This window comes from Juglans microcarpa x Juglans regia, chromosome 1D (assembly GCF_004785595.1).
Source record: "Juglans microcarpa x Juglans regia isolate MS1-56 chromosome 1D, Jm3101_v1.0, whole genome shotgun sequence".
Classification (NCBI taxonomy): domain Eukaryota; kingdom Viridiplantae; phylum Streptophyta; class Magnoliopsida; order Fagales; family Juglandaceae; genus Juglans; species Juglans microcarpa x Juglans regia.
The window spans coordinates 34480665-34503396 of NC_054594.1; the positions used below are offsets into that span (position 1 = coordinate 34480665).

At 40.6% G+C, this 22732-nt stretch overlaps 1 pseudogene; it reads right to left on the minus strand.

Annotated features, from left to right (window-relative positions):
- Positions 1-17012: 17012 nt before the first annotated feature.
- Positions 17013-18373, minus strand: LOC121234634 (annotated as a pseudogene).
- Between the last annotated feature and the right edge of the window lie 4359 nt (positions 18374-22732).

The following is a 22732-nucleotide window of genomic DNA, read 5'->3' on the forward strand; positions in this document are numbered from 1 at the left end:
GTTTGAACTGTTTTATTTTTTTTATTTTTTATTTATCACAAACTTATCAATATATACATATATAATATATATGGTTCAAATGCTAGTTAATATAGGTAATATTCTGTATAAGATACACAATGTCACAATATATATTTTGTTCAAAAAGTTTTAAGTTTTTTGAGTTCAACTGGAACAATAATTTCTGAAAACAATAGTGTTTTTTTCTTTATGTTTCTGGATGATAAATTTTGCAATATGCTTGAATAAGAATCGTAAGGGGATAGTGGTTGTGATACAAACTTATGTGAATATAATGGCTATGAATTAATTTGAAATTTTAGAATAAATTATGAATAAATTATTGAAACTTAAAAGCATCAGCAAAAGCTTCTAACTATTTTTTGTTTGTCATTTTTTTTTCTTTTTGGTTAATTTCATTTTGCAACTCAAAATTATCACTTTTTCCTTTATATCAAATTGTTAATACTTGGATGTTAATTGTTTGGTGTGTGGTGTGTTGTTATGCTTGTTATAATTTCAGATTTATTGTTTGCTTGAGTTTTTGGATATTCCAACAAATTCTAGTGCGAGTTCCCCTTTCTAGGCCCAGGGTACCCCTACCCATACCACTACTCCTACTCCTGGCCCAACACCTACCCCTACGGAACCTTGCTCCGCCCCCAAGCCCAGCAAGAAACCCGTTTTTATAGTTTGGTCTCATTTCACCAAACTAGAGGGTGGTGACCCCAATAACCCCAAGCCAAGTGTAACCACTGTGAAAAAATTTATGGATGTCACTATAGGAAACATGGTACCCCACAATTAAAGGTGCACTTAGAAGAGCAATACAAAGAAAATCCAATATTAAGATCATTACAAGAGAAGAGCCGATCTAGGCTAGAAATTGGACTTAAAAAAATGGCGGATGAGAGTAGTGGTGCAACGTTGAGAGGGTATACTAAGTATGATCCCGATGAGTGTAGGAGACACTTAGCTCGTATGGTCATTATGGACGAGCTACATTTTCAAGTTGTTGTTGAGAAAGGATTCCAAATTTATTCTCACTACTTGGAACCAAGGTTTAATCTTCATTCTCGCTACACGGTGGCAAATGATGTAAAAAAATATTATTTGTCTAAAAAAAGAAGTTGAAGGGTCAATTGACAGGTCAATTTGTTTGCCTCACCATTGATACGTAGACATCGGTCCAAAATTTTAATTATATGTCTTTAACTGTGCATTTTGTTGATGGTGATTAGACATTGCACAAGAAAATCATAAAATTTTATCAAATCACCAATCATAAGGGTGAGACGATTAGAAGGGCTTTGGAGGCCGCAATAAAGGAGTGGGGGTTGACACGAGTTGTTACAGTGACAGTTGATAATGCCTCATCTCATGATGTCGCATTGGGACATCCTAAGACTTATTTTAGAGAGGTAAATAAGATAATCATGGGCGGTGACTGTCTGCATGTGAGATGTGCGACACATATTTTGAATCTTATTCTCACTGATGGTTTGAAGGATCTTCATGACTCGATTACTTGGGTTAGAACTGATATGAGATGGATGAGATCTTCTCCTTCGAGATTGGAGAAATTTAAAGTTGATGCGAGGTCTGCAGGCCTAACATCTAAGAAGGGCCTTTGTACTGGTATGCCTACACGCTAGAACTCAACATTTTTTATGTTGGAGGCGGCCCAAGAATATAAGTTGGCATTTGCATTATTGGGTGATGAAGACATCCAATATGTAAAATATTTTGATGATCACGGGTGATTGGAGAAACTGGTGGATGATGATTGGGAAGTTGTATCTGTTTTCGTAGATTTTTTGAGACTTTTCTACGAGGTCACCACGACACTATCTGGCACTTTGTACCTTACATCCCATCAAGTTTGTCAGCAAATATGTAGGGTAAAAGAAGAAGTAGGTGACATGGTAGCGGGTGGTCACATTAGGCTGCGAGAGATGGCAATGATTATGAGGTTGAAGTATGATAAGTATTTGGAAGATTTCACTAGGGCTAATATTTTATTATATGTAATTGTTGTCTTTGACCCTCGGTTTAAGGTGGATGACATGGTTTTTGGATTGGAAATTGTGTACGGGCAAGCATGGGTCGAGCATATTATAGCAAGGGTTAGAGAAACCCTTGATAGATTATTTGATGAGTTTACCATCTTGCAGGGTGGTAATATTGCGTCACCTACACCTACCCCCCACTAGTTCCAAAATCCGAGGTTGGAAAAAGACGTAGATTGGACTGGGGTGAGAGGATGGAGCAGGCTCGCTTCGTCTGGAGTTCTACAGAGGCTCAGTTAGAGATAGACAGATGCTTGACAGCGGAGCTTCAACCATTTTTACGAGAGTTTGATATATTAAGTTGGTGGAAGGTAAATGACGTGAAGTATCCCATCCTTGGAGAGATAGCCCACAATCTTTTGGGCATCTCTATTAGCATCGTAGCCTCAAAGTCGGCCTTTGGCACCGAAGGGTGCATATTGGATTTATTCTGGAGTTCATTAGCTCCTACTACTGTAGAGGTTTTGATTTGCACGCAGAATTGGATCACGGAGACTCCGATTCATATTTCAAATGTTCTTGACTATGAGGAGGCCGACGTCGAGAAGGAGGGTGGTGATCAGCCTGGATTTGGTAATCGTGGAACTTGAATTTCATTTTCTTATTTTAATAATTAGTTAATTTATTTTTATTTAATTGGTATTAATTTCAAATTTAATTGTTATAGTTATGCATGAGACGGCGTCTACGGCTACCTCCAATGCAGTATGATTTTGTGTGTATTGGACCCACCATTGCCATGGTTTGCACAATTTGTCCCTTAATTATTTTTTTCATTTATAATTTTATATAATATTTTAGTGTCTAATTAGTTTGTTTGAATGTTTTTTAGCTTTTATATTCTCAATGGACCCAATGATCTATCCTCATCTTCATTCCAATAACTCAATCTCATCTTAGTTAGTACTTTTAATATTTTGTATTTTAAATTTTTGTTTCATGTTTATAACTTTATAATTCTAATTTATTTTATTTTTAACTTATTAATATTGCAGGTTTTATAACTTTTATGATCTCGATTCTCAGTCTCACAGCAGTCGACACAACTCAGTCTCAATGAACTCACCACCACCCCAAATTGATCAAATTTGAAATGTTATGATTTGGTTAATTTACAATTAACTGTAATATTGCTACAATTGTTAATAGTACAATTTATAATATTTAATATTTTTAGATGAGTTTGTAATATTGTAATAGTTTATTAGTTCTCTTATTTGTATAATTGTAAATTTGTAATAGCTTAGTGCCTTAGTAATGATTATTAGTTGAAACTTACTATATAGTTAATAGTTCTATCTATATAATTTATTGCTTATTTTCATTTATATATATATATATATATTTAGTTAAATTATGGGCCCAAAATGGCCCAAAACAGATTCTGGGCCATTTTGGGCCCAGATAATTGAACTGGGTAGAAGGGGGGTAGGGGGCGGACGGATGGAGGTCCACCCCCGCACCCCGGGTAGCGAACGGGGTACCACGGCCCTGCATGGGTGGGGGCGGGGTAAGTGGAAAATTTCTCTAACGCCTTGCTTTCTTTTACTCAACCTTTGTCCAATCATCTATTTTTTCTCTATTTTTTCTGATTAAGGCCACCAAATAAACTGAGTCATGGATACTATATTAAGCTTGATCTATCCCTTTCACCATTGCTCTCAAACTATGAAAATAATTGATAATTTATTGAAATGGACTCGTTAAAACTCTTGTTTCGGACGTGTTTCATACGTACCGTGAGGTCTCCTCGGATGGTTGGGGAGTGGATCATAGACCTGCAACGATACAAATATAGAATGGAACTCGATGGTGGTCAAGGGATTCTCCGATGCTTAAGTTAGTTTTCTCTTTAGGAAGTGTTTTATCCCTAGAATTTTGTGAGTTTGAATATATCTTGAGTTGGATTTTATACTAGGTTTAGGGTGTCGTTGGCTTCCATTTCCCAGGAGCTGTCCCATCGTGCCCTATGCTTCAAGCAACTGAATTAGTTACCTTGAAGGAAATTATTAATGTGACATTGGGCTCTGACTTACGTCTCGGCACCCTTTTTGCCAAGGCCAACAAGTCCTATCTCTCTCTCTCTCTCTCTCTCTCTCTCTCTCTCTCTCTCTCTCTCTGTGAAGTGAACTATGGTTGCTCTTTCTACACGCATCCCTACAACTATTGCTTCGCGACCATCATTTTGTTGCTTTTCAGCCTGCTACAGCGGTGCCCACCTTTCTTTCCTCAAAGTATGAGTCACGGTTGCCTCTCCCACAAGCTTCCTAGCAGCCATTTTCTAGGGACTTAAGGCGTTTGCGTCCCCTTGGCCTGTCCTAGTAGTGCCCACCTTTCTTTTCTTAGAGTACGAGTCATAGTTGCTTTTCCTGCATGCTTCCTAGCAGCTATTTTCTAGAGACTTGAGGCGTTTACGTCCCCTCGGCCTATCCTGCTGTCGCCCACCTTCCTTTTCCCAAGAGATGGTGGCTATAGGTTCTCCTACATACCTTCTGGTAGTCACGTACTACTGATGATCTAAGACGGCTGACAGGTCGGCGCACGTCAACCCTGGCCAGTTCTGTCAGTGTCTCATTATTCTTAGGTCGGGCCAAACGTGCCTTTTATTTTTGGGACGGGCCTCTTGTGAGCTGTTATCTTTGCTTCGCCAGCCTAATGGGCCTGTTATGGCTTTGGGCTACTGGGCCGGGCCTTTTTAACCTCTCCATTACCCCGCTAATTCTCATTGAACCAATTCGATGGAAATTTAATTTTTCCTCTTTTTTTCTCTTTTACGCTTTTACCCCTTATAGCTTGACGACTCGACTCCTCAGACCTGGCTTGGTGCGTCGTTTGGTTTTCTCACGTTGCTTCATATCTCGTGTTTCACGAGATTTCAAACCTTCCGTATCACCTTCTAACACATGGGCATAGAAGGCTAACCGTCAATTCTTTCTTATATAATTGAGGTTCTGCCCTCTTTTCTCTTTTTTACTACAACGTTTTCCCTCTGTGTTCTAGGCTTTCATTCTCTTTGCTAGACCCCCTTCCTCCTTTGTCACTTTTTTCAATCTTAATGGCTCCTAAGAAGGTTTTTCAACCCAAAACTCCCAAAGACCTCGACTTGCCTGAGTTCATATCGTGGAGCAATTCTTTATTGGGTACAACTGGCGTTCAGATGCCACCCTCAAGTTCTTGTCGTCGCTAGCTTCCACATTCACGTCCCTAACACTGGGGTTTTTTAGGCTTTGGGACCGCGCGAAGGGGCTATCAACGACAAGGGTTATGCCTCAAAGGTTGCCCTCTTCCTCAGCATGTTCTCTTGCAGGCTGAGGCTACCATTCCCTCGCCCTATTCGTGACCTGCCAAACTACCTCGGATTGGCCCCCACTCAAACGCTTGGAGGATCCTGATGTGCTGTTACATCCTTTGGCGGCAAGTTTTGTCAGAATCTGACCCAGAGCAAACTGACCTCACTGGTCGTAAGTTTCTTTTGACCCATAACAAACGTGAGGGGAACATTTACGGTTTCAGGGTGATGCACTCTCTCGTCTCCTTGGAGTAGCGTTATCGCATGGTTAAATACTGGACCTCCAAATTTTCCTTTGTGTGCGGCCAAGGGTGGGGATTTTTGGTCGAATAGGTAAATCGCCGTAAGTTCTTCATTCAAGCCGTATAAGGGTGGTTGTCGATGATAAAGCGATACGGTCAAAGGCCTAATCTGAGGAGTTACGTCGTATTGCCCTTGTCAAAGAATGGGTGAAGAATCACCCATTTGACGTCCTCTCTGAGGCTCTTCTTAGGGAGAGAAATATAAAGACGTTTCCACCTCCCCTAAGTCACACTGTTTTCAATGACCGCGCCATACCTATACGGTCATAAGCCATCCCAACTCAGAAGCATTCCCTCAGCCTTCCTCCAGCAGGCAGGTGAAGAAACCTCGCGTGGAGGTTGCTAGGGTCGTCAGCAATTCAGTGTCCCCTCCTTGATTCCCTTTGGGGTAGTCCTCGGTGCAGATTGAGGCCCGTTGACCTCCACCATTAGTGGCGGCTCCACTATTAATCCCATCTAGTCATCCATCGAAGCCGCCGATGAGGCAGGGGGACGGAAGCCCTGCCATCCCTGAAGTACTAGTCGTTGCTCCTTCTACAACCTTTGCAATCACGAAGCCTATCATGGTCGCGATCCCTACAGTGTTGTCCCAAGTAGGATGTCCCGGGGGGGGGGGGGGGGGGCGAGATGCTCTCGACACATATTTATAGGGCCCTCCTAGAGTCGGCCCCTTATCAGTCAACTTTGGTGGAGTCTCCTCTCAAGGTTTACTTGGAGATGATCCCCTCCTCCTCATCCACAACGCACTCCGCCATCGGGGGTCAGATCTTTTAGGGCATTGCAGAAGATTGAGCAGGAAGCCCTGACAAGTGTGAAGAGGGTATCTACCCCTGAGTCCCCTGTCACCCAACCATCAGAGGAAGACCCTGCTAATGCCGTTGTCGGGCTCATTGTGGCTCCTCCTAAAGAGCCTGTCGGGAGAGCTTCGGGAAGGGAAGTGGCAGAGCCAGGGTTGGCCATGATTCCCGACCTGACTGCCAAGAAGAAGATTGCTCCCTTCTCTCCCTCACTTGTCGTGAGGTCACCTGTTGCTGGAGGTCAAATGGTCGTGGAGTTGGGGATCGGGGAAGAGAGTCCAAGTGGCCCCAGTGAGAGAGGGGGGCCGCAAAGTTCTTTCCCAGCTTGTCATCACCCCTGAAGAGAGGGTCACTGGCCCAGCAAAGATATGGAGGCCGCTACTCAGCAATCCCTCGAAGAGAGCCCAATGGAGGTCATTCCTCTCTCCACTTGATCTGAAGTAGGAGGAGCTCGAGCGGAGTCTCTGGAACGGGTGACCAAATCCCTGATGAAGCTCTTCTCTAAGGTTTTTTGCACTTGTTTATCTTCTCTGCCTTTTTATCAATTACCTTATGCTAACCACTTTTTTGTTTGTTTTCGTTGGCAACAGGGTGCATCCCTACTGGCCGCCTTTATTGTGGACAAACAAGAAGCAGTTGAGGGGGAGAACCAGGCTCTCCACTCCATGGTGAGGTAGGCCCTGCATTGAGCTCCAGGGGGGGTGGAGCGCACACTCTCATTTATGATTTCAATATTTTAATTCAAAACGACTCTATTTATTATAAGGAATCTTTGTACTTGTCGTTTCCTTTAGAATAAAAGAAAATATTTTTAAATCAAGGTTCAGTAGTAGCACTCCAGCTCCCAAGAATTTTTAAAAGTGACTTTCTTATTAACCGTGGGGAGTGGGGTGCTACAGTTGGTATCAAAGACTAAGTTGAAGATTCTGTAGACTTTTCCAAACAAAAAATTACAAGGAAAAAAGAATTTTGAAAGTTGAAAGAGAAAACAAAATCTAGGCCAAGGTCTCCTCAAGGCATGTCCTACACTGCAGTAAGTATTTTTAACTTTTACTATTTTATTATTTTAATGAAAATTATGAATGAAAATTTTTTAGATACATGCATGTCAAAGTGCACCTACTACGTGGAAGGGTTTTAGCACATAAGGTGAGGAAGTTTCTAAATATGATGTTAGGAACCTTTAGTTTTTAGATTGATGAAGCATCTTGTTCATGAGAAAATAGTCTTATATTTTGTGGAGTTTGATCCGAGGAAATTAGGAATTAATTTAGCGTATTTTGGAGTTATGACATAGATCTATGTATGGTGCATGGTATTTCATAATAATTGGTGAAAAATATATTATGTTTTATAGGTAACACGATTCTATCAACAAGAACTAGATGAAAGATTTAGGATCCGAACTTCGGAGAGTTTTAGGGTACGATTTATTGAGGTTATTATTTTAGGTGGAGAATTTTATAAATATTTCTTAATAAGATTGTTAGTTACTATTGTATGTGGAGTTAAGATAATTGTTGGGTGAATTTATTATTTGGCTTTTAATCGATTCCATTGTTAAGGCAGATACTTGTTTAGGTTTGAGTTAAATTTGGAGTGTATGATAGTTGACACGTAGCATGCCAACGCGTATGCTTAAAGGTTTAGTAAAGCATCGGACCAAAATAAGGGACGATTATAATTGTTGAAATATTAAGTTCGACTAAATTATTGAAGAGTAGAAGAGACATAGAAAGAATGTAAGTTATTTGAGGTGTAACAAATTTCGACGACAGAATTTTTATAAGGAAGGGAGTTTGTAATGATCCAGCTCAATAATTCTAAGGTTGGAATATTGATTATTTTTATTGGGCCTAAATTATATTTAATAAGTTATATTGGGTTGCCCACGAGCGATAAATTATTGAGATTGATTAAGAGTTTTAATTAGACTCAATAACTAGGTTAAATCTTATTTAATATTTATTAAACTAGTTAGACACTCTTTAGAATTTAAAGATCGGTCATTAGAAATTTATTTCAATTTAAAATATCACTGATTGAAGTCCCCTACGCAGTCTCAGTCAATGACAGTTCTACATTGAATGAACTACTAGATCATGTCTTTAAATTCAAACTCTATTCTTGAATGATCGTGACTGAATCCAACTCAAACCCGAACTTGTCGGTATCCTATTCCAATAGGGATACAACTCTACAAGTCATCTTCACGTTAAAACTCTTTAACCGAATCCAACTCAAACTGGTCATCACCCTCTCCCAAATCTCTCTATAAATATCTCTATTTTGCTTGTTCTTTGAAAAAAAAACCATAAACCTCCTAGTCCAGCACTATGATCGATGTTTTTTGTCGAAAATTTTAGGAAACAACACTACAAGGCATGTAACTTGATCATAAATTAGGATTAGCATACGTTAGCTAGTTATATATTATTATTATTATTAAAATCAGTTCTTTCGAAGTCAGTGTTTACGTACCATGCATGCCATGATATTTGCAAGCATGTCATTCATCATATTTCATTTCGCATATTATATTTATGTATGTATTATGCATCTCATGTGTTACATAAGACACGTAACGTATTTTAAGTTCAAGAACAAGATAAGATTAGATCAGTTAATCATATGGCCATTCAGATGCATGGTACCAATGAAGTTTCAGGGTGGGTGTGCAAACCACGGACTCAAACGTGGTTCACCGTAGTACGCCAAAAGTACTGCACAGTCAGCTTCCTTTACTGCAGCAAGGAAAGTTAGTACACAACCTTACACACAAAGTTAAATGTGTTGGCCAGCGAGATAAGTCAAATAAATTAGATCAAACAATTAATTCAGATAAATCAAGACACATCATGTATAGCATAAGCATCAGTATAATCAATCATGATTTTAAATTCTCAGCATAAAATGTTTTATGAAAAACCTTATGTTAAGTATGTTTACGTTATGATGAGTTTCTTACTAAGTCATGGACTCATTTAAGTTGTTTTTATGATTTTTTAAACCACCCCAGATTAGGATAATTATGACAATACAGCTACAGGACGGAACTTAGTCTAGGGAGGCGTGACAGTGGCCTAGATCATGTATGGAAATTTTTATTTATGATATTTATGGCACAAGTTTTGAAAATTTTTAATAAATGCTTCCACACACTCTCATTTATTATTTCAGTATTTTAATTCAAAACGACTCTATTTATTATAAGGAATCTTTGTACTTGGCGCTTTCTTCAGAATAAAAGAAAATATTTTTAAGTCAAAGTTCAGTAGTAGCACTATGGCTCCCGAGAATTCTTAAAAGTAACTTTATTATTAACCGTGGGGAGTGGGGTGTTACAAATTGGCCTTTGTTTGCCTCCTCGTCCCAAACTAATACTAGGACACTGCATTTGGTGAGATCGACAGGTATAGGCTCAAGACTTTCCCCGGCTTGGCTTGGCTTAGAAGGGATGGGTTGGCGAGGTAAGTCTTGAGGGCCTCAAACGCCCTATTGCATTCGTCATTCCAATCCTAGGCCTTCCGCAACACCTTTAAAAAAAAAAAAAAAAAAAAAGACATTTATCCATTTACCTGGACACAAATCTATTTAGGGCAGCTATTCTACCGACCAGTCTCTGTACATCATTAATACTTTGTGGCGGGGCTATAGTTAGGATAGCATCCACCTTCTTGGGATTCACCTCGATCCCTCTTTCTGACACCAGGAAGCCGAGGAATTTCCCTGAGCTAATGTCAAAGGCACATTTTTCTGGGTTGAGTTTCATTCTATACCGTCGCAGCACTGCAAAAGCCTCCCAAAGATCGGCCAGGTGCTACAAGAAGGTCTTACTTTTGACAAGCAAGTCATCCACGTATACCTCCATGTTGCGGCCAATCTACTCCTTAAAAATCTAATTCACCAACCGTTGATAGGTTGCCCCTGCGTTCTTTAAGCCAAATGGCATAACTTTGTAGCAATATACCATAATTAGTAATGAACGACGTCTTCTTTTCGTCATTCAGGTTTAGGCGAATCTAGTTATATCCATAATAAGCGTCCATGAAGCTCAGTATCTGGTGATTTGCTATGGAATCAACAATCAAATCTATTTGCAGTAGGGAGAAGCTTGGGGCAAGTTTTGTTCAAATTGGTGAGTCAACGCACATCCTTCATTTTCCACTGGCCTTCTTTACTAGCACCACATTAGATAGCCACTTTGGGTAATGTACTTCCCAAATGAACCCCGCAGCTAGGAGTCGGTCTATCTCCTCGGTGATGGTGGCACATTTTTTTATGCTAAAACTCTAACGCTTTTGTATGACTGCCCTCGCCTCTAGATCCACACATAAGTCATGTTGGATGATATTAGGATCTATTTCAGGCATATCTTCGTAGCTCCATGTGAACACATCCCCCTGTTCTGTCAGCAGGTGTCCCATAGCCTGTCGCATTTTTAATCTCAGGCTCCCCCTATCCTGACCGAGGTTCCTTGCCGATCATCGAACAAATTGATCAACTCAAACGGCTCACCTGGTTTCGCTCGTGCCAATGTTGTTCGTTCCTGGCATCTCCTTCCTGCGAGAGTGGTCCGAGGGGATCTAGGATGGCAACCTCTCCTTCGATTGCGAGTTATATCGCATGAATGCCCATCTTAGTGGGCTTTAGCTCCTGCATGTAGCACTCCCTAGCCAACACATGTTCTCCTCTTACCTCTCCTACTCCTGTGGTGGTTGAAAATTTCATCTTCAAATGGTAGGTTGACGTTACGACCCTTAATCTGTTCAATATAGGGCGTCCCAAGATGGCATTGGAAGAGGAAGGTGACTTCACTACTATAAAATCTGCCATGATGGAAGAAACAAGGGGGTGTTCTCCCACCAATACCGAGAGGGTGATTACCCCATGGGCTGGACGACATCTCCTGTGAAACCGCTCTATGGCACGGGCGCCGGCTATAGACAAGTAGGATCAATACCCATGCGACAAAAGGTCTCCCAAAATAAGATGTCTGCAGAACTGCCATTATCGACGAGGATCCTTCGGAGGGTAAAATTGGCAACCAACACGGTGACCACCAACGCATCATCGTGTGGGTGGAGGATCCCTTCCTCATCGGCTTCTCCAAAGGTGATGACAGGGGGCTCCCCACTCTCCCTCCTTGGTCAGTGCTCCACCACATATATCTCCTGAAAGCGCGCTTTTCTTACGTGCTCCTTTCTACTAGAAGATGTTGGCCCTCCCTCGGCGAATGCAATGGTTCGAATTTCACCTAATGGAGGGTCCTGACATGGGGGTGTTTACGATTGGTCTCACCGAACCCCTCGCCTCTCCTGCCTTCTCAAGCTCTTGTTATTCCTTCTTCTTCGATCATCTTGGCCCCAGCCCCGCTCTTGATTGCCTCATTGGTCCTGCCTACTTGCCCTAGGGGTCCCCCTACTTCCATCTAAGGTTTTACATTATGTTGTGCTTTGGGTAGTAGTCCTGTGAAAGCAGCAATAGCAGTTTTCTCCTTCTAGCACTTTTACCTCCCAGGTTGGGGGGTTCCTAATATCTTGTATTGTCAATGCTGGTCGGCTGTGCTGAGAACCAACAGCTTTCGTTGGTAAGGGTCTGTCGCACCCACTCTCTTGCTTGTTCTATCCATCTTTATCTACTGGTTTAGCTTGTGTCAGAGCCTTGGCCTTCTTGTCAGCCTGTTCAATCTCTGTTCTTCTTGGGGCAATTAAGGCCCAGAAGGTATCTTCTGCATCAATGAACCCATCGGCCTGGTCCATGAACTGCCCCAACGTTTCGGGTGTCCTACGTGTCAACTCTGCCATGAATGGACTTCGAGGCTAGATGCCTCTTAGGAGGGCCGCCAATGTATGTTTTAGTCCGGGTTGTCTGTCGTCATACGCTTCTTGTTGAATTTGAACAGGTAAGACTTCCAGCTCTTGTCCTCTCGCTGCTTGACTGTCAAGAGATAAGCTGTTGGTCGTTGCCTTTTACAACTGGCCAAGAATTGCACGAGGAAAAGACGTGACAGATCCTTGAAATGGTGAATGGAGTTTGGTGCCAAGGATGCAAACTTGGCACATGCCACTCCTTTCAAGTTCAAAGGGAACTCACGATAGTCAACCTCTCTTGGGAACCCGTGCAGGGTCATGTGTGCCCTGAAAGTGTCCAAGTGCTCCAACAGATCCTTAGACCCATCATACAAGTCTATCTGTGGGACTCTGAACTTTGGTGATAGTGGCACCGCCATCACGCTCACATTGTAAGGCAAGCCAGTGCTGGCAAGCATTTGGTCTACTAAGGAGGATGATCCTACTCTTCTCGTCATTTCTTGGTACTTATCTTGGAGCTCCTGCTGCATCATTTTTTTTTTTTTTATCTCCCTCGTCGTCCTCCATCGTTACTCTACGTGACTCTTTCTCATGGTTGTGACTTGGTTTTGGGTCTCCCACTGATCTATGGGGGCCTTCTCGCAAAGCCTCATTTTCTTTCTGAGCGCTTCTAACTGCTCCATCAACCTTTTCTCCAACTCGTCTTTCTTTGTCTATAGTGTGTCCATGGTTACTGATGAGCCAACCGAGCCCAAGTTGCCACAAAGTACCTCAGGTGTACAAAGCACATGTTAGTTTGTTAGGAAGATTCCACAGACAACGCCACTATTTCGGACCTGTTTCATACGTATCGCGACGTCTTCTCGGATAGTTAGGGAGTGGATCACTAGACCTGCAACAATACAAATATAGAATAGAGCTCAAGGGTGGTTAGGGGACCCTCTAACGCTTAACTTAGTTTTCTCTTTAGGAAGTGTTTTATCCCTAAACTTTCATGAGTTTGAATATACCTTGAGTTGACTTTTATACTAGGTTTGGGGTGTCCTTGGCTTCCTTTTCCGAAGAGCTGTCCCATCATGCCCCATGCTTCAAGAACACGAATTAGTTACCCTGAAGGAAATGATTAATGCGATGTTGGGCTCTGATTTACATCTCAGTGCCCTCTTAGCCAGGGCCGACGAGTCCCATCTCTCTCTCTCTCTCTCTTCATGGAGTGAACCATGGTTGCTCTTTCGGCACGCATCCCCACAACTACTGCTTCACGATCATCATTTTGGTTGCTTTTCAACCTGCTACAAAGGCGCTCACCTTTCTTTCCTCAGAGTATGAGTCACAACTATCTCTCCTACACGCTTCGTAGCAGTTGTTTTCTAGGGACTTAAGGCGTTTGCATCCCCTCGGCCTGACCTCATAACGCCCACCTTTCTTTTCTCAAAGTACGAGTCAACGAGTCATGGTTGCCTATCTCGCATGCTTCCTAGCTACCTTTTTCTAGGGACTTAAGGAGTTTGCGTCCCCTCGGCCTGTCGTGGTGGCGCCCACCTTCCTTTTCCCAAGAGATGGTGGCTATAAGTTCTCCTACACGTCTTCTGGTAACCACGTGCTAGTGATGATCTAAGATGGCTTACAAGCCGAAGCACGTCACCCCTGGCCACTTCTGTTAGTGTCTCATTATTCTTGGGTGGGGCCGAACGGGCCTTTTACTTGTGGGACAGGCCTTTCGTGAGCCGTTATCTTTGCTTTGCCAACCTGATGGGCCTCCTATAGCCCATGGGGCTTTGGGCTCTTGGGCCGGACCTTTTTACCCTCTCCAACTCTAAATATTAATCTAGCCTAACTCTAACTAAATCTTAATGCTTATAAGACTAATCGTTATTCCTTCCTGATCCTAGACTCCGATTAACTAGTTTTGAATCAAACTCATTTATTGAACTACAAAATATTAACAACTTGTAAATTAATGTAAGAGTAAATTAATTATGTAAAACTCCGATAATATTCATCCATTCATCAGTGCCGGCTCAATAGGTTGTAGAGCCTCGTGCCTAAGATGAAAATTTTGAGTGAGACCTTTTTTATCTAAAAATAAAATTCAATAAATTTATTTTTATTTTTGTTTTTACATCATTACGATAGTATTTAAAAAAATTTCCTATGTTTTGCAAAACAAAATTACTAATTAAAATTGTATACCATCTTCTCAATTAATTAATTGAGTGGAGTTTAAGTCACAAATTACACTTTTTTTTTTTTTTCTCCGTTTCCTACATGTAGATCGTAAATGTTTTAATATTTTGTTTCTAAAACCTCTTGTTGTTCAGATCGTATCGTTATAATTATATCTCTGCAGACTTTTTTATGGCAAATAAGTGATTTATTTGGGCTAATTTCTATCATCCTCTCATCATTCTATAATGTAGTATTAGATTATTAGAAATTATTTATTATATTTTATTTGTGAACCTATCATCTAATGCCACATCATGAGATGATGAAAAAATAAATAATAAATAGATTTTTTTCTTTTTAAATACCCTGGCTTGGAAAATCAGAAGAGTACCTCATATGAATGAACTACAATTTCTTTTAATCACACATGGAAAAATCACGCTCAATATTAATCAAACCAGTAGGATAAACTAATATAAATTAAATTAACATTGTGGGTCTTTTTTCAACAAAAAAAATTTGGTTACATCTACTTTTTAATTTGAATGATAATGGTTTAAATGAAAGAAAAATGTTAAATATATTTAAGAAAGACCTACAAAAAAACTTAATTCTCCACATGATATCAGTTATTAATATGTTGAAAATCATGAGATTTAAAACTTTAAAAGAAGATTAACAAAATGAATGTTTTACTGGGAGTAATTTATGTTAAGGGTGTACAGGAACCGTCCAAACCGGCCGAAAACCGATTAGACCGGCTGTCGAAGCACGGAACCAGCTGAAATGGTGGAAAACCGGTCGGCGTGCGACAGAAAATAGAGAAAACCGACATCGGCCAGTTCGGCACCGGTTTGAACCTGGTTCAAATCGCTAAACCGACCGATTAAAGAAATTATATTTTTTTTATATATTATGTACTCAAAACGACGCCGTTCCACTTAATTATGTACTCAAAACGACGACATTCCACTTAAGTTTAAGTGGAATGGCGTCGTTTTAAGCTTGTAATTATGTTTTAAATACAACTAAAACGACGCCGTTCAGTATTTTTCATAACGTATTAAAAAAAATTTAAGTAGAATGATGGCTGAAATCAAACAGCATTGTTTCGAAATTAGATCATCTTCTTCCTCCATTCTTCTTCCCCGATTCACTTCTCATCCTCTCTCTCTCTCTCCTCTGCAACGCTCTCTCTATCGAGACAACTGGTGTTTCTCCTCTCCATCGACCGGTTACAGTCGATTGCTCCTCACCCTTTTCTCTAGTCGGCGTCTATTTTGCCCAAAAACCTCGCCGAATGGGTCGGTTTTCACTCCTAATTTAAGTTGATTTATATAGGTAATAAATAGCAGTTATATGAGATTTTCTAATTTTGCTATGTTTTACCGTTCACTTATTTTCATTCAAAAAGTCATGTGTATTAATTTGTGATTCTTGTTTAGAAAAAATAGTCAGGAGTGGTTTGGATTCAGATATGAGTTGAGATGATTTATGAATAATAGAATAAAAGTTGAATTATTTATTATATTTTATGTGGAAATTTGAAAAAGTTGTTTTAGGATTTAAAAAAGTTAAATTGTTTATTATGTTTTGTGTGAGAATTTAAAAAAATTATAATGATAAGATGAGATGAATTGAAATGAATTTTAAATTCAAATGAGGCCTAATTTTACTTGATATGCATTACTTTGGTATATATATTATAGCACCTTATAAATCTTATTTGATTGCAAGCATTTAAGTTTGCTTCTTTTTAATTAGAAAAAGAAATTTTAATGACTCTTGCTTTATCAAGTAGTATTGGCTGGCGGTCATTTATTTATTTTATTTTTTTTTTTTTTTTTGTCCGTTTCTCCTTTCTCTCTTCACCGAAGCCAGCCATCACAGGCTCACAACGTCACCACTCAGAGGGGAGCCTCCTCCTCCGATCGCCCAACCCTAGTTCATATGTTTATTTCTAGTTTCTTTGTATATTTTTCAGTGATAGTAACAAGTCATTCCGATCTACTGTTTGCAGGCATTTTTCGACTGTCATACGCCTCTCTAATGGTCTCTCCAGTGGCCGATCTGTCGAATAAAGGAAGAAATTTATCCAAACTAATGGCGTGTGTGGCTCACATGTGGCTTACAGTGCACATGGGCCTCACATGCCGTCACCAGAAGTGGTTCTCAACCACCATGTGTGGCACAGCTCCACGTGCGGCACACCTCTACGTGCGGCACTATCTTGGCCAGTGGTATCGGATCTATGCAATGCTTAACTTATTAAAAAATAAAAAATAAAAATAGTAGTATTGGCTGGCAGCTGGCGTTTTGCTTCTCCACTTTCCTTTCAAATCTTTTGAACCATTTTATTTCATTAATTGCACGTTGCCACTCCTCCTGATCTCTTCGATCAGTTTTGGTCTAAATTATTATCAATTAGCCAGCGTCGGCCTTAATCGTTATTAACAATTGTGGCTGCATGCTCATCCCATCCTCTTGCTGTACGTAGTATTGTTGGTTTATTTTAAACTTTGACAATCAAAATATACTTAATCCAAACAATTTTTTAAAAAATTTTATTTTATTGTAAGTTTTATCTTATTCCTTTTATATCTGTATTACACCAACAACCCTCCCCACCTAAAAAAAACTAATTAAGAAAAGAAGCCAAGCGTTTGACCAAATTCTTGGCATTTTGAGTGTCAAGATTCAAGATGTGAAAAGCGTGATCCTCTCCGTCCACTCGAACCAACTCAACTTCTCCTTCCCAGTTGCTTTTCCGAACTGCATCATAGTAAGCAAGAGCTCGATTCCTCATCACATCCACCTCGGCCACAGTCACGAGCAACCGAGAACACCCAAGTCCAGCCAAGCTCGGTGCTCCCGGAGCCGTTGGATTGATCATTGGATTATCAATACCACCAGGTGCAGATGGGTATATAAAGTTCCAAACCAAATTGGGCACAGCTAATTTGTCGACGTGACTTGCCTGATCCATCTCCGACAACTCTGATATTGCATTTGAACTCCAAAAATAAGGGTGGGTAAGAAAAGCTCCTACAATTTTAACATCACCAGGTAAGCTCTCAACGCCAGCTCGCATGGCCATATTGTGAACGATGTTGGCTCCTGCACTATCTCCACCAATGAAAAATCGTTTAAAGTCACCGTGATTCAGCCATGGCTCTCTGTAATTGGCACCAATAGTACTGCTATCTATGGAGTTGGAAGCAACCCATTGGAGGGCGGCCCAGCAGTCTTCATAACATATGGGAAGGAGGTGCTCAGGAGCCAGCCTATACTCCACAGAAATGGCCACAACTTGTGCTTGAGCAACCAAACTGTTGAGGAACCGCTGGTGGTCTCGGGAGAATGCAGACTCGAAGAAGAAGCCTCCGCCGTGGAAGTAGACCAAGATGGGGAGCCTCTGGAGGTGGGCTTGGTCGAGTTTTGGGAGGTAGAGACGAGCAGAGATGGTGGGATCCTGTGAAATGATGATGTCCTTTGAAGAGACACCAGTTTCAGGATCTTGATCGGGCGAAGGGGCACAAGGGGAGAGCCCAGGAGTCTTTCAATAGAGCCATCCTTATAGATGCGGATGAATGGGAGAATCTCCATCTCTACCTCCTTGCAGGGAATGGAAGCCATATTAATAGAGAGCCAGGGATCAATAAACGAGGGGATTGTGATATTGGGAGCTAGGTAAAAGAGAGAGTTAGGGGAGGAGATGAAAAAATGATCGCCCAAAGGATGGATGGATTAATTGAGACAGATCCACCACCTTAACTTAAAGGGAAATATATATAGGATGGGTGCAACTGCGAAGCCGGCCTGCTGGGTTATTTGAATTCTCAATTATCTAGTTAGAACCCTGCTGGCATCTTTGAAAAATTATTGAGTTCTTATTCTTAGGAAACTGATTTGTAGGCTTTTTTGTACAATTAAATCTTGAATAATTGAAAGGAAGTTTGAGATACTTATGAACAACGTCGGAACCTATATATATATATTGAAATGATAAGTGTAACATTATAAGACCAAGGCTAATATTCTTGATCTGGATTTATTTAGGGAAAAAAAGGCCGCTGCCGTCAGATCCAACTCGAGGGCATGCAAGCAGTCAACTGAGAAATATATATACAAAGATCAGTTGAATAAAACTAAACACATGCATGATTGTCCAGTACTGTTCCTATATCTCCATTATCTTTTCAGCACAAAAGCAGCAGCATTGTACATATTCAGCGTATATATATGGCCGACTTTCTGGGATTTCTGTGTGAAACATGAATTAATTTTTATCCTCATGTATCTTCTGTCGGCTGCCACGCATGCATTTTGTGAAGCAGACTTGACCATGAATTAATTCTCGATATATGTGTGTGTGTGTGTTTCGAGAAAAAAAAACGTGCGTGCATCCGACTTATCATTGTTATGTGAAATGATGTCGAACTCAGGGAAGATGAGATGAGGTAGCGCATGGCAGCTATGGCAGCATCCTCTTTGTTAAAATTATCAGCAATGAATTAATTAAGGAAGCTGCAAACAGACAAATGGAGATGATAATACTTCGATCTAGAATGAGATAACAATCCATAATCCAAAGATTTCCAGTAGATTGAAGCTGCATGCATGCATGGATCAATCCCGTCATCGCTGGCATCACCAATTTTTACGCGTTTTAAGTATGATATATATGTTGATTTTTCCAAAACAATCCAAACCGATCATATAATGCTCGAACGTTACCGTAATTAATAGCCCATTCATTTTGCCTATTAATTGCATTTAAATTTGATTGATTTTTTGAGTAAGAAAGTTGACCCATTTTGGTTTAATGTGCAGCTAGCTAGCTAGCCAACGTCTTCTTGCCCTCTCAACTTTCATTGAGCCATTAATTTCCTTTTCTTTTCAAGGCTGTGCAGATCATCCTTCATTGATTGTTTTAGATATTGACTTATATTCTGTTAAAGTTCATTGGATACATCTTATTGAAAAGTAAATAAGATTGAAAGGTTAAAATATTTATGATTTGTTGAAATTTTTAATCAACTGATGATCTAAACATTTGCCTGCTATGATAGCTAGCATGCGAGGTTAAAGACCGAATTACCAATTAACCATTCTTTTTTTTTTTTTTTAAGAAGATGACGGTATCCCAAATTTATTGATTACCCTCGCTTATAGCGCAGAAAAACCGTGGTTACAATCCAACATCTGGTGGTTACATAAAGTCCAGAACCCACGCGTCAAAATCCAGTCTAAAGGACAACACTAATTAGAATAACAACACTATTTTTATCAAAACACGCCAAGTACATGGTAACCTGCAGGGGAAACCAAAACCAAAACAGAGAAACAAGAACATAACGAAGCCAAAAAAATGACTTACCTAGTACAAACCTTACAGGAACCACAGATGGGGTAGACCCAATTTGTCCATGCAAAGAAGACCTCTTAACCAACTAGGGCAGATATGATTGTCAGACCATTCAGAGTTCAAACCCTCAGCCCCACACTTAGCTAGGAAGTCAGCCACAGTATTTCTTTCACCAAAAATATGATTCACGGTATAATCCAACCTATTTAAATACTCTTGAAGTTCATCACAGTAGTCTTCTAAGTGCCAGGTATGATAGTCATCCTTAGTGATCCAATTTACCAGTAATTGGGAATCTGTCTCAATTTGAATATGATGAAACCCAAGAGTATAACATCTATGAATTCCTACCAAAAGGCTACTGAGTTCGGCAAAGTTATTAGTACACAGACCCAGAGAGACAAAATAAGCCAGAAGGAGACTGTCATTAGCATCCCGAATAACACCCTCAGCACCAAAAGGGCCTAGGTTCCCAAGACTACTACTGTCAGTATTAAGCTTAACCCAACCCTGTTGGGGCCGGGTCCATCTTACCACCCTAACTCTCTTTGGCTTGGGAGACAAAACCGAGATCTCCAGTCTATTCAAAATATCAATGTCTTTGTTGGAGACCGAGGAAATTTTCATAATCTAGTCCATGATACAGCGGAGCCATACTTTAGAAGTGTGCCAAACTGACTGAGTTGTATGGCCCTTGTCCTCATACCGGGCTTTACAACGTATCTCCGAGAATTTCCAAGACATAATAGAGGGAATAAGACCAAGAACAATACGTACCTGAAAGGAGCTACCCGCGTGGCTAAACCAGAAATTTGTCTGTTACTTCCAAGTGAGGAACGAAGGTATGTGGACCCCAACTTAAATAGCTGCTAGTTGCCAGACATGTCTGGGAAGGTCCATCATGCAGAGAACATGATCAAATCCTCAGTATGACCCACTTGGCAGCAGTTGCATTTGGAAGCCATCTAAATGCCCACCATCTTAATCTTTTCATTAACACTCAGACAGTTATTAGTGGCCTTCCACATCATGATATAAATCTTCTTAGGAAGATTGGCATGCCAAATCCACTGGGTCCAAGGTAAAGGAGGTGCCTAGACCCTATTGCAATCCCAAGCACTCTTGGTAGCAAATTTGCCCTCTGTATCTCTCAACCACGCCAGCACATCATTGCCCTCCTTCTGTCTAGCCAAATACTCGTATAGCTTGCTCGCCTTCTGATGGCCTACTAAGCTATTCAAATGAGACATATCCTACCCATTTTCAATACAACAGTCCTTAACCTTAAGCAAAGGATGAGCAGTCACAAGGAAATGACTATTGAGGGGACCTCCTGTATCCCAATTGGATACCAAAAGGAGATGTTTCCCTCTCTCACAACCCATTTGGAGCTATTGAGAACCTCTAGGATACTGCGGACAATCAATTTACAAAAACGAGTCCCTTTAGAGAACTCCGACAACGATAAGTGAGTTCCTTTGACATATATGCCTCTGAAAAATTCCGCCCAGAGCGACTTTCCCTTAATAAGATTCCAGGCAAACTTCATGTGTAAAGCTCTCTGAACATCCCCAAAGTCCCTGATCCCAACCCACCTTATCAGTAGGGGTGTAGATATTCTTCCATGGAATCCATTTCCTTCGACCTTTGCCTTCAGACTCACCCCAAAAAAAGGAGCTCAGAAGCTTGTTCAGGCTAATAATCACCACTTTGGGAACCTCTAACACAGCTAGGAGATGGGTGGCCATACTCGCTAAAACATGACGCAAGAAAATAATTCTACCACCAACAAAGAGCAATTTCATCTTCCATCCCGCAATCTTATTTTTTACTTTACCCAGCAAGTCACCAAAATCACATGCCTTCAACCTACCATCCACTATGAGCACCCCCAAGTACTGAAAAGGAAACTGGCCCTCAATGAAGCCAATGAGATGAAGGAGGGAAAGTTTCCTGGAAACCGGAATTCTCTTAGAGAAAAAGGTAGCACTTTCTCTTTGTTGAGGACCTGACTTGTCCAGGCCACATACTTGTTCATGACCTCCATTAGTCCTCGAATAGATCTCTTACCACCATTTGCAAATATAGCAATATCATCGGCATGCATAAGGTGGGATATAAGGGGGGTCCCTTTAACTTGAATAAATCGGCTGATTTTTCCTGCCCCAAAATATTTCTTAATGAGACGAGAGAGTACTTCTTGCATAATGATGAAAATGTAAGGTGATAGAGAATCCCCTTGTCTAAGACCCCTCTCTCTTTTAAAGAAACCCATGGCGGTACCATTCATCATGACCGAGTACCACGAAGAGGAAATACAGGCATTAATCAAATCACAAACATGAAGAGAGAAACCAAACTTGTTCAGAACATGTAATAAAAACTTCCAATCCACTCGATCATAAGCCTTAGACATACCAAGTTTAATCAAAACATAACCCCCCCCCCCCCCGGGCGTCAATTTCCTATGGATGGAGTGGGCCATTTTCTAATTTAAACTAATTTTTTCAAAGATACTGTAACCTGGGATAAAAGCCCCTTGTTCCTGCGAAATCATTTTAGGGAGCAAACTTGTCAGACAAGCCTCAATAATTTTAAAGCATATCTTATAAATCACGGAGCAGAGGCTAATAGGCCGAAATTTGTCGAAGCCAGAAGGCTTGTCCATCTTAGGAATTAACTCAATTGCAAAATCAGTATAACACCTAGGGAATAAGTAGTTCTGGAAAAAATTTGAGTGGCATCGATAAGGTCGTCTTTAACCAGACCCCGACAAGTTCTGAAAAAATGAGAACTAAAGCCATCAGGCCCAGGGCTACTTTCAATGGGAATGGTAAATAGTGCATCCTTAACATCCTATATGGTAGGGGCTTTGCCAATGGCCAGGTTCTCCTCATTAGTAATAATAGGGGAGACCAGGTCATT